This window comes from Bos indicus, chromosome 8, assembly GCF_029378745.1.
Source record: "Bos indicus isolate NIAB-ARS_2022 breed Sahiwal x Tharparkar chromosome 8, NIAB-ARS_B.indTharparkar_mat_pri_1.0, whole genome shotgun sequence".
Lineage (NCBI taxonomy): Eukaryota > Metazoa > Chordata > Mammalia > Artiodactyla > Bovidae > Bos > Bos indicus.
The window spans coordinates 36,870,195-36,883,714 of record NC_091767.1 but is presented as its reverse complement, the minus strand read 5'-3'; positions in this window follow the sequence as shown (position 1 = coordinate 36,883,714).

Sequence of the window (13,520 nt, the reverse complement as noted above, 5' to 3'; positions counted from 1 at the left end):
AATATCTTCTGCTTCTGTTAAGTCCATACCATTTCTGTTCTTTATCGAGCCAATCTTTGCATGAAATATTCCCTTGGTACCTCTAATTTTCTTGAAGAGTTCTCTAGTCTTTCCCATCCTGTTGCTTTCCTCTATTTCTTTGCATTGATCGCTGAGTAAGGCTTTCTTATCTCTCCTTGCTATTCTTTGGAACTTTGCATTCAAATGGTGTATCTTTCCTTTTCTCCTTTGCTTTTTGCTTCTCTTCTTTTCACAGTTATTTGTAAGGCCTCCTCAGACAGCTGTTTTGCTTTTTTGCATTTCTTTTCCATGGGGATGGTCTTGATCCCTGTCTCCTGTGTAATGTCATGAACCTCTGTCCATAGTTCATCAGGTACTCTCTATCAGATCTAGTCCCTTAAATCTATTTCTCACTTCTACTGTATAATCGTAAGGGATTTGACTTAGGTCATACTGGAATGGTCTAGTGGTTTTCCCTACTTTCTTCAATTTAAGTCTGAATTTGGCAATAAGGAGTTCATGATTGAGCCACAGTCAGCTCCTGGTCTTGTTTTTGCTGACTGTATAGAGCTTCTCCATTTTTGGCTGCAAAGAATATAATCAATCTGATTTCAGTGTTGACCATCTGGTGATGTCCATGTATAGAGTCTTCTCTTGTGTTGTTGGAAGAGGGTGTTTGCTATGACTAGTGCATTCTCTTGGCAAAACTCTATTAGTTTTTACCCTGCTTCATTCCGTATTCCAAGGCCAAATTTGCCTGTTACTCCAGGTGTTTCTTGACTTCCTACTTCTGCATTCCAGTCCCCTATAATGAAAAGGACATCTTTTTTGGGTGTTAGTTCTAAAAGGTCTTATAGGTCTTCATAGAACCGTTCAACTTCAGCTTCTTCAGCATTACTGGTTCTGGTATAGGCTTGTATTACTGTGATACTGAATGGTTTGCCTTGGAAATGAAGAGAGATCATTCTGTCATTTTTGAGATTGCATCCAGGTACTGCACTTTGGACTCTCTTGTTGACCATGATGGCTACTCCATTTCTTCTAAGGGATTCCTGCCCACAGTAGTAGATATAATGGTCATCTGAGTTAAATTCACCCATTCCAGTCCATTTCAGTTTGCTGATTCCTAGAATGTCGACATTCACTCTTGCCATCTCTTGTTTGACCACTTCCAATTTGCCTTGATTCATGGACCTGACATTCCAGGTTCCTATGCAATATTGCCCTTTACAGCATCGGACCTTGCTTCTATCACCAGTCACATCCACAACTGGGTATTGTTTTTGCTTTGGCTCCATTCCTTCATTCTTTCTGGAGTTATTTCTCCACTTATCTCCAGTAGCATATTGGGCACCTACCGACCCGGGGAGTTCCCCTTTCAGTATCCTATCATTTTGCCTTTTCATACTGTTCATGGGGTTCTCAAGGCAAGAATACTGAAGTTGCTTGACATTCCCTTCTCCAGTGGACCATAATCTGTCAGATCTCTCCACAATGACCTGCCCATTCTGGGTGTCCCCACACGACATGGCTTAGTTTCATTGAGCTGTGGTCCATGTGATCAGATTGGCTAGTTTTCTTTGATATGGTTTCAGTGTGTCTGCCCTCTGATGCCCTCTTGCAACACCTACCGTCTTACTTGGGTTTCTCTTACCTTGGACGGCGGGCCTTATTTGTATCCAAATATATAACTGACTTTGTAAATACCTATTGAATGTAACAAAAATATTCTCTATTCCCAAAATAGAAGATTCAGCAAGCCTTTTAAATAAAATTGATTAAATATATGTTTAATTTTTTTATATTCTTATTAGTATTTTCTCTACTAGTTCTGAAAAAATAAAATAAATTGCCATCATTTATATTTTAATTAACTCTCCTAGAATTACCATATGTTCTGTTTTATTTTTAAAATTTTTGTGTTGTTTGTTATTTGTAGGATTATGATTATTTTTCCTGATTTATAAATTATACATTTTTGATATTGCCCCTCCTGCTTTGTTTTTATTTATGGTCATCTTTTTTGTTGTTGAGTCGTTAATTTGTGTCTGAATCTTTGCAACCCCATAGACTGCAGCATGCTAGCCTCCTCCATCCTCCACTATCTCCCTGAATTTGCCAAATTCATGTCCATTGAGTCGGTGATGCCATCCAGCCATCTCATCCTCTGTCATCCCCTTCTCCTCCTGCCCCCAATCCCTCCCAGCATCAGGGTCTTTTCCAATGAGTCAGCTCTTTGCATTACTGAAATAATGGAGCTTCAGCTTCAGCATCAGTCTTTCCAATGAATATTCAGGACTGACTTCCTTTAGGATTGACTGGGTTGATCTCCCTGTTGTCCAAGGGACTCTGAAGAGTCTTCTCCAGATGCTTTCCAGTTTGAAAGCATCACTTCTTTGGCACTCAGCCTTCTTAATGGTCCAACTCTCACATCTTTACATGACTACTGAAAAAACCACAGCTTTGAAGAGACAGACCTTTGTTAGCAAAGTAACATCTCTGCTTTTTAATATGCTATCTAGGTTTGTCATAGTGGCTCACATGGTAAAGAATTCACCTGTAGTGCAGGAGACCTGGTTTGATCCCTGGATCAGGAAGATCTCCTGAAGAAGAAAATGGCAACCTACTCCAATATTCTTGCCTGGAGAATTCCATTGACAGAGGAGTCTGGTGAGCTACAGTCCATGGGGTGCCAAAGAGTCGGACATGATTGAACGACTAACACTTTCACTTAAGTTTGTCATAGCTTTCTTTACAAGGAACAAGTGTCTTTAAACTTCAGGGCTGTAGTCACCATCTACAGTGATGTTGAAGCCCAAGAGAATGAAATCTGTCCCTGCTTCCACTTTTCCTTTTCTATTTACTGTGAAATGATGGGACTATATGCCTTTGAAGAATTAAGTCTTTTATGTTTGTGTCATATTATAGTTGATTTTATGCCATACTTGATGCTTTATTATTTTTTTTCTGTTTTTTTTTCTTACATTTGCATGGTTTTATTAACTTTATTAATTGCTTCGTTTCCTTTTTTACCTAAGGAGTTCTACTATAATTAACTTTCATTAATGGTTACCTTCTTTTTCCTCCTGCTCATTTATATGCATATCTATTTATTAAGGTTCTTTATTCCTCTACTGCTTCTCTCCCTCATCCCAATAAAATAAGACCTCTAGAATATTTTCACTTGCTTATTAACTTTCCCTTATCTGTACATCATATGAAACTCCAGGAATGCTATTAGTTTACTCTTCTTTCTCCCATCCAAACCCTTTCTAAAATAATTGCTTCTTAAAATTTCATACAATTTTTAGAATTTTCCATGCATTTTGTGTCTTTTAAGAATTCTCGTTTATTCCCTTAGTGTACAAATTCCCAGATAGGCTATAATTGTTCAATTGTATTTAATTATAAATCTGTTACTAAATTCTTTGCTCACCAACTTTACCTCTTTTTCTATTTCAACTACCATGAGATTCAGATTTATTATTCTCTGGTTTGAGTAGTTTCTTAAGTATTTCCTTAGGTGGAGTACATGTGTGAAAAAATCTCTTTGAATAACATTCTTATAGACTATTGGGGAATAATATCTTATCATACATCTAGTTCTTTATTCGGAGAAGGCAATGGCACCCCACTCCAGTACTCTTGCCTAGAAAATCCATGGACAGAGGAGCCTGGTAGGCTGCAGTCCATGGGGTCGATAAGAGTTGGGAACGACTGAGCAACTTCACTTTCACTTTTCACTTTCATGCATTGGAGAAGGAAATGGCAATCCACTCCAGTGTTCTTGCCTGGAGAATCCCAGGGACGAGGAAGCCTGGTGGGCTGCTGTCTCTGGTGTCGCACAGAGTCAAACACAACTGAAGTGACTTAGCAGCAGCAGCAGTCCTTTATTTGAAAGCATCTGTAGATATTATACCACCACTTATAGATTTTATAATTGTACAAGAAAAGAAGAGAAGCAAAAGGCAAAGGAGAAAAGGAAAGATATACCCATCTGAATGCAGAATTCCAAAGAATAGCAAGGAGAGATAAGAAAGCCTTCTTAAGTGAAAATGCAAAGAAAAAGAGGAAAATAATAAATGGGAAAGACTGGACATCTTCTAGAAAATTAGAGATACCAAGGGAACATTTCATACAAAGATGGGTACAATAAAGGACAGAAATGCTATGGACATATCAGAAGCAGAAGATATTAAGAACAGATGGCAAGAATACACAGAAGAACTATACAAAAAGAATCTTCATGACCCAGATAACTAACAAAGATGGTGTTATCACTCACTAGAGCCAGACATCCTTGAATGCAAAGTCAAGTGGGCCTTAGGAAGCACCACTATGAACAAAGCTAGTGGAGATGATGGAATTCCAGTTGAGCTATTTCAAATCCCAAAAGATGATGTTGTGAAAGTGCTTCACTCAATATGCCAGCAAATTTGGAAAACTCGGCAGTGGCCACAGGACTGGAAAAGGTCAGTTTTCATTCCAATCCCAAAGAAAGACAATGCCAAAGAATGTTTAAACTACTACACAGTTGCACTCATCTCACACACTAGTAAAGTAATGCTCAAGATTCTCCAAGCCAGGCTTCAACAGTGTATGAACCAAGAACTTCCAGATGTACAAGCTGGATTTAGAAAAGGCAGCGGAACCAGAGATCAAATTGCCAACATATGTTGGATCATAGAAAAAGAAAGAGAATTCCAGAAAGATATCTACTTCTGCTTCATTGACTACACTAAAGCCTTTAGCAGTGTAGATCACAACAAACTTGGAAAATTCTTAAAGAGATTCTTAATAGCAGATCTCCTTATCTGTCTCCTGAGAAACCTGTATGCAAGTCAAGAAGCAACAGTTAGAACCAGACATTGAACGATAGACTGGTTCCAAATTTGGAAAGAAGTAAGTCAAGGTCATATATTGTCACCTTGCTTATTTAACATATATGCATAGTACATCATGCAAAATGCCAGACTGGAGGAAGCACAAGCTGGAATCAAGAATGCAGAGAGAAATATCAATAACCTCAGATATGCAGATGACCCCACCCTTGTGGCAGAAAGCGAAGAGAAACTAAAGAGCCTCTTGATGAAAGTGAAAAATAAGAGTAAAAAAAAAAAACCTGGCTTAAAACTCCATTCAAAAAACTAAGATCATGGCATCTGATCCCATCACTTCATGTCAAACAGATGGGGAAAAAATGGAAATGGTGGCAGACTTCACTTTCTTGTCTCCAAAATCACTGTGGATGGTGACTATAGCCATGAAATTGAAAGATGCTTGCTTTTTGGAAGAAAAGCTATGATGAACCTCCACAGTGTGTTAAAAAGCAGAGACATCATTTTGCTGACAAAGGTCCATATAGTCAGTAAAACCTGGATGGTGCAGTCCATGGGGTCGCAAAAAGTCAGACATAACTAAGCGACTGAACAACAGCAATTATCCGTCTAATTTTTTTGTAAATTACTCATTTCTATCTGGATGCATTAAATATATACTTGTCTTCATCACTGGAGTTCAGGAATTTGATAAGGACACACATATCTCTGAAAATGAAAGAGATGTAAATCTGCTAGCCTGAGTGTTCGTTGGCTCAAAAAATTTCATCAGTCATTTAATTGTTGTCTCCTTCATTTGCATCTTTTTCTCATTCTAGAACTTCTGTATTTTTCATGAATCTCTTTTCCAAAATGTGTATGTTTCCCCTCATTTTCTATATAGTTGTTCTCCTTTTTCCTGTCTGTAATTTAATATATTCTTCCACCTGATCTTCCAAGGCACTGATGTAAGCATCTATAGTGAGTGATAACTTGTACTTCATCTATTCAATTTTTAAATAAAAAAAATCATGTGGTTTTAGTGCCAGGAACCATGCTGAGTGCTATATTTGGATTTCTCTACATAGTCTTCTTCTTCTTTTAAATCTAGTTTTTAGAGAAGTATCTCTCTTTCTTTGGTAGTCTATTCTAACTTCCTGGCTTATATAACTTTTTAATGGGATACCTACCATTTTTATATATCTGCTCATTTGGACACCTTCCATAAGGAGTGCTTCAGAGAGTACTGGAGAGAGCATCTATCCCTGTACTATGGCTCCCTGAACATACAGCAGACTCTCCATCTCTGGTACCACAGTGCGCAAAGGCAGAGCATCTTTGCTGTACGATCTCTTTGTGTTCTCTGCATCTCAGAGGTAGAGATGAGTAAACCCAATTGTTCACCTCGTCTGCAGATTCTTAGGGTCAGGGAGACCCTAAAGTCCAGGAGAGCTGGAATGGGCTTTCTTCCTAGCAAGGGCTGCTTTCAGATCCTTTCCTTGGGCTTTTGTTCTGAATCCTAGAGTACTGACCAAAAGGGAAGAAAATATGGTTACAGGTCTTGGCTCACCTCTGCCTGTTGGCCCACAGCAAGTGGCTGTGTTGGAGTCAGAGCACTGAATGGAGGTGTGGAAAATCTCAAGCCACCATTTCCCTAGAGTTCTCCTTAATTTTGTCTTTTTAGGGCAGTATTTTTGAAGGCTCATCGTCTTGACTGTATCACTAGTCCTGCCTTTCCCACTGGTTAACAGTGCAAGTTTGGACTCTCTGGGCCTCTGAGTCCTCATCACTAGAATAACCAGGCCTCCCCCAAGTCTAGGATGTCCTCCCTTTCCGTGTGCCAGTTGGCTCAGTTGTGTAACTGCCATATATTCAAGTGAGAATTGCCATTCCCTGTATCAGCTCTGAGTAAGAAAAGTATTTTGGAGTAAAACTTGGCAAAACAGTATCTTGAGCTGCCAACAAATTATTCTGCAAGATTTCAAAACATTAAGTTTTCACATTCCCTCTCAAAGTCAAGCCAATTTTGCTTAAAGGAACACTATTGTTTGAGTTGAAAAAAATCAAATCTAAATTGTGGTTATGCATCTGGCATTTCTAATATAAGTATGAAAGCAATAGATTTGCCTGTTTTTTGCTAAATCACACAGGCTGCAAAAAGTATATACACATATGGAATTTCTTTTCACGTTCAAAAAGTTAAGCTTAAATTGTAACTGCAAAGGCTTGTTTCTTAGAAGTATGAGAAGAAAATGCCTAAGAATTTTTAGAGTGCATTATTCTTTTGTTGAGATAGCTTTTTCTTTTTCTTTTTTTTTTTCATTGCTGCTTTTAGTTTATATTTAACTACAGGCAGTTATTGAAGAAGCCACAAACCTAAGTACCAGGTGCTCTCTCTTAATGCCTCATATGGAGCATTTTAGTAATCCCTTTGACTCCAGTATGCTTTCTCTGTCTTCTTATTGCTCCTATAATTCCACGTTATAATGGCCTTTCCATTTCTAGCATGACTCTTTTGATTATAGTAGTGCTGGATGCAGGGATTGGAGTTTGGAGAATCTAAACTTAGGGCCAGTGGCCTAAAATACAGAATTATAGATGACTCAGTTAATTTCACAGTCCACTTTAGAACCTCTTGTATTTCTTATGGTTATATGTGTAGATGTTTACTCTTCTCTCCTGGATTGTAAATAGCTTAGCCATGGGATCTTTGGCTCTGTCATCTTTGATCTTTAAAGGAATAGGACCAGTCCCTTATATGATGAATGTTCATTAGTTTGAATCAAAATTATTTGAGTTCCCAAATATGGCTTTCTGCTCACTCACTTATCCGTAAGTATATTTTTGAGGCACATGAACTAAGGTTGGTTTCCCAGGTGGCGCGGTGGTAAAGAATCTGACTGCCAATGCAGGAGGCACAAGAGGCGTGGGTTCAATCCCTGGGTCAGGAAGACCCCCTGGAGTAGGAAATGGCAACCCAATCCAGTATTCTTGCCTGGGAAATCCCATGGACAGAGGAGCCTGACGGGCTACAGTCCATGAGGTTGCAAAGAGTCAGACACAACTGAGCACATGCACACATGAATTAAGATTAAATTTTCCCAAATCCATTAAAGTTAATTAGACTAAGCCCTATTGCCATGATGTCCAATCAGAAGAGTTAATGACAGAACGTGAAGATTGGGGTAGGCAGAAGCTGCTCTTCCTCACATGTAGGTTAAAAATTCTTAACATCACCTCCACTATTACTTTGTTACTGAATGTTCACAGACATTAACCTTTTTCTACTGAAAAGTGGGAAACTCCTAAAAGGCAAAGAATAAAGCCAAGTTGTATGATGATTTTCCTTGACCTAGATTGGACAAAAGCATTTCTTGATTCTAAAGTTTTGGGTGGTTTTTTTTTTTTGTTACCTCCTCATGTCCTCGACTGTAGTTTAAGTGATGGATAGATTGAAATCCATTGTATGCACTCTAACTATCCCTGCTGTTGCTTATGTGCAATTGTGCTGGAGTGGCAAATGTAGGATTAGAGGGTAACTCTCTGGGGGCAGTGAAAATACACATCGGTCTATTGCTGCTGCAGGGTAATATGGATGATGTAAAGCCTGGGTTGTGAAAGATCACAGCATATTGTTCTTCTGGAGGGAAGGGTCATCTTGAGGGAAACTAACAATGACAACAACTATTTTGTTCTCATTTTGGCTGTCCAGCACACTCCATATACACACTCTTACTCCATACACACATACATACACACACGGAGAGCAAAATATACAATCTTAAGAATCATAATAAGCTGCTGCTGCTGCTAAGTCACTTCAGTTGTGTCTGACTCTGTGCGACCCCATGGACCGCAGCCTACCAGGCTCCTCCGCCCATGGGATTTTCCAGGCAAGAGTACTGGAGTGTTCTCCCATAATAAGCTGTTAACTATCAGATTGCTGTGAAGTGGCAATATATACCATTTCATGATGACCAGCATAGATTAGATCCGGCAAGGAAAGTTCTTGTTCTTAATTCTAGGGAGTTGACATTTTGCAAAATCCCCTACCTCTTTCATTTCTGCTGTTTGCTATTACAGAAGAGAAGTGAAGATTTCCACCCCCACCCCCGCCCCCAGCCTTTTCCCTGTGCATCTCACAGCAATTATGGAGAATCCATTGGGTCTGTTACCAGCAGGAATGTTAAGCAAATTAATGAGTGAGAACTCTGGAAAAAGGAATTTCCTGAGGATTTGCAGAAGTGGGAGTTGGATTTGTTTGTTTTTGTTGTTCCTCTTGAGGAAAGAAAGAAAAAAGCAGCCCTTGGAAGAGATTGGGAGGCTGAGGCCTCCTCTTCTCTCCGTCCTTCTGCTGACTGTGGAGCACTTGGTGGATCAGATCTGAGACTGTGAAGGAGGCAGGAGACACTACTGATGTCTCAGCAGTTGAGGAAACAGAACACACAGCTGAGTCTTCAGAAGGGACCTGAGAATCTGGAGCACAGGTCCCATTGAGCTAAGGTAGAGAAAAAGAGGAAAAAAAAGTATGGGACAAGACACTGCCTTGCCTTTTGAGCAATCATAAATTAGGAGATGGACATTTATTTTGTTTTTGGTTTGTTTTGTTGTGTAGGTATATGTGTGTGTTTGATCTTGGTTTCACTTCCATATATCACCTGCAGATATAATATTTCTTAAGTTATTTTCTATATAACCAAGGCTGTAAAATTGGCTCTGAGATTAGGAGTCAAAAGACTTAGGTTTGAGTTCCAACTGTGCCATGTACTGTTGGATTACCATCCATTCTAAAGCCACAAAGAGCTGGCTTGAGTCCTGGCTCTGCCACTTATGGTTGTATGACCCTAAGCAAGTTGCTTAAACTTCCTAAGTGTCAGTTCCTCATCTGTAAAATGGAGATAACAATAGCACCAAATTATAGGGCTGTGTGGAGAAGGCAATGGCACCCCACTCTAGTACTCTTGCCTGGAAAATCCTATGGATGGAGGAGATTGGAAGGCTGTAGTCCATGGGGTCGCTGAGGGTCGGACATGACTGAACGACTTCACTTTCACTTTTCACTGTCATGCATTGGAGAAGGAAATGGCAACCCACTCCAGTGTTCTTGCCTGGAGAAAAGAACCCTGGTGGGCTGCTGTCTATGGGGTCGCACAGAGTCGGACACGGCTGAAGTGACTTAGCAGCAGCAGTAGCATAGGGCTGTGGGAAGAGTTTAATTAAATAATGCATGTATACTTACAGAACTTTCAGAGCTGAGACTTGTATGCAATAAATACTCAATAAACAGTAATATTTTAAACTTCATCCTGTGAGTTTAACTATGCATGCATGCCTGGGGAAAAATTTTGCCATCTAATGCTGTGTTTATTCTGAGTGACACTTGGTAGGACTATGTCAAATGAAGTGTGATACCTCTTTCCTCCATGCCCCAAAACACACATATGAGCATTCTTTCTCCCTTTTTCTCTCTCTCTTCCTCTCTCTTTCTCTCTCTCTCACACTCACAGCAAATTTGAACCTTTATAGCAAAGATACAGATACCTGGATTATACCTGTAAGTAACAGGCCATGGTGATGATTTCAGTTGTTGAATATAAGGTGAATCAACACTGGTCCCTAGAACTTTAACGCAGAGTGATGAACCTTGCCCTTAGATGACCTTCCTCAGCAAGCATTTGAACCCAAAAAAGTCAAATACTACTCTTCTTCTGTCAAGTTTTAGCAGCCTACTGTCAAAACAAACACTAATTAATAGATACCACTTGAACTCCGTTGTTACTATTTTTGAAGTACCAACTGTGTGCTAATTTACCTTTGTATGAAAAAAGGAAGAATAGAAGAAACTCTTGATGACTTCTTTTTGCTTCGATGCTCTGGAAAACCATTTAAGTTAGGATGTAATTGCTATTGGTGATTCTTCTGCTCACACTATAATGAAGTATGTCTGTACATATGTGAAACCCCAGGAGAAAAGAACCCTCACACAACACTGGAGCTTTGGTCGTGCCTTGCCAGGAAATCACACAATCCTCATGGACCACAGGGAATAAGTTCAGACTTTCACAGATACAACTGCTTCAGAATGGTGACTTTCTATGCAGTTCATACAATCAATTCTAGCCAATTCTCCCTGCCTCCTTTTATTCCCTAATGAGGAATATACTTCTAAAAGTCAGAAGTGTCTAAACAAGAGAGAGAAGACACAACAGCATGGAGACGAGACAGAGGATCAGAGAGCAAAAGAAGAGGAAACCATAATGTCGTGGTTTATAACTGTTTTCTCATAAATGTTTCAGCAAGTACAAAGTCTCTGATTAATTTTTACAGTTCCCATTCATTTCTTGCTAATACAGCTAACAGCAGATGCTCACTGAAGCTTATTTCTGGCTGGCATATGACCCTGGCTCCTTTGTTTAGTATCTGATATATGAGGACAATGTCACCAAGCATAGAAGTTCTTGGCTAGTGATTTTATCACCCAAAATAATGTCCTCCTTTTCTGCAAGTATGCTTACAGGAGATCAACTAGTTTCTGTGGGCCTTTGGCAAAAGCACACAGTTTGAGTTTTGGGACTGTTTATAACCCACTCTAAGGAAAGGACAGCTAGCTATGGACAAAGGAATAAGCATGAGCTCTGAAGGAAGTAACCACAGAGATGTTTCTTAGTGTACTTTTATAGTAGACTCAAGATTGCTCAGTGATTGGCCCTAAGGAAGTGAATTCCTAAAAACTAACTTAACACATATGTACTCTTTATTTAATCTGTACACACAATTATAATTATGACCTGCCAAGTGGTAGATGAGGGGATGTACCACACACTTTTCCCTTCAAGGAGAGGCTAGTTGCCCAACTGTGGGCAACATGGTTGGCTGATAGCTTCCAGCCATCATTTCCTAATGGGTGGACCTCAGCTGCCAAGAGCCTTCTCACCTGAGGTCATAGCCCACACAGTGACTGAGTGTATCTGTGTTTGTTGGACACACTGTGTTTGTTGGGTGGAAGGTGGGGAAGTATAAAATCCAGCCACTTTGACCCCATATACATAAGAACATCTCTGACAGGCAATGTTTGCTGCAGACATCCCCTTGTCCTGGCTTAGGTTGGCTCAGAATTTTGGACCCACATGAAAGTTTGCCATCATCCTCTTCCCGAATGTGCTACTTCTAACTTTCACATATGTTGATCCCTAATGGACAGCTTGCACCTCAGACTCTGTCTCAGCATTTTTTTTCCTTCTGGAGAGTCCAGTCTGCAACTTGACATTGTTGTAATTTCTCACTGATGGACTGTTCTGTTTGTTTGTTTTTTTGTTTCTTTTGTTTCCAGAATCTAATCCCTAGGACTCTAGGGTACGGAGTTTGAGACCACCATGCACTAAGATCAGAATTAGAAGTAGTATGGAATCTCCAACCACTTCGCTAGTATTCAAGGTTAATTCAGTGACAGCAGTGTGAGTCCCTACAAGATTGAGGGCTGTTCATTTATCAACCTACTGAAAACTTCCTTAGTATATGGTGCCAAGAATGTAAATACTTTAGAAACAATGCAAACTCGGATTTCAAGTGGGGTACAGTCTAGGAGAGCATAAGAGACCAGACAGAGATATCCATGAAAAAAATGAGAAGAGTATAGGATTGAAGGAAATATAGTAGTCAGAATAAAGACAGAGAGGCAGAGTGGAGAATGGATGGCAGAGGAAAAGGACAAATTAACATAAGCTTAGCATCCAAAAATACTACAAAGAAGAAATTTTCCCTCTGACTCAACCTTCATATTAGTGTTTTGAGGCTAGGTTATATATTTATATTGCATATAAAAGTGGGGAAAATGTGGAAAATAGGGAGGTAAAACCTTCTTCAGTCTCCTTAAAAAGTCTGTGAGTGACTTTCCATCTAATTCAGAACAACAGCATTTTTATGTGTCTTCTCATTTGCTATTCCTTTTTTAGTCCTCCCCTCACTTTTTTTTTTTTAACCTCACTCACCATGGACTCCATACTTCCACCCAAATGCATTAGCATTCCTTCAGTTCGGGAGAACCAACTGTTTGCATTTCATCTCTTTGGTCCAGACAGAGGAACAATGCAGCCAAACCAGTAAAGTCAGACACTTGGATGCAGTTTGATTTACTTCTGGGATCCTTGTATCTTATCAAAGTGAATGCTGGCCACTGTCACCCCAGAATACATACAAATTAACTGTAGATATGTGGACATATCAGAGAAAAAGAATCAGCAAAACTATAGAACTAAGGAATGTTTAGGTTAGCTTATTACTAAAGACTTTAGTTTTTAGGGCAGTTCAACCTACTGTCTGACTTTTTTCTTTTCGACATACTATGAAAACAGAAGGAGAAGTAATTTTCATGTTCATTTTTAAATGAGAATTCTGAGATTTGGAGAGGATAAAAAGTCAATTTTTATAAACTGAACCACTAGTTAGGGGAAAAGCTGAGATCTGTGTCCCATTCTTTTGGGTCTGAGTCTGAGCCTGTGATCTCTTCTCATTAGACCTTGATGAATGTCATCTAAGACTGAGGAGGGTGAATACTGAGCTGCCAGGACCCCCATTCTTTTTACAACCCATAGAAAACTTGAAAGAAAATAAAGAACTTTGTCCTTAGAAATAAGCCATCTGTTACAGAGCAGAGCAAAACAGCCAGCACTTGTGAGCCTAACAGTGGTTCTGCCAGAGTCTGGC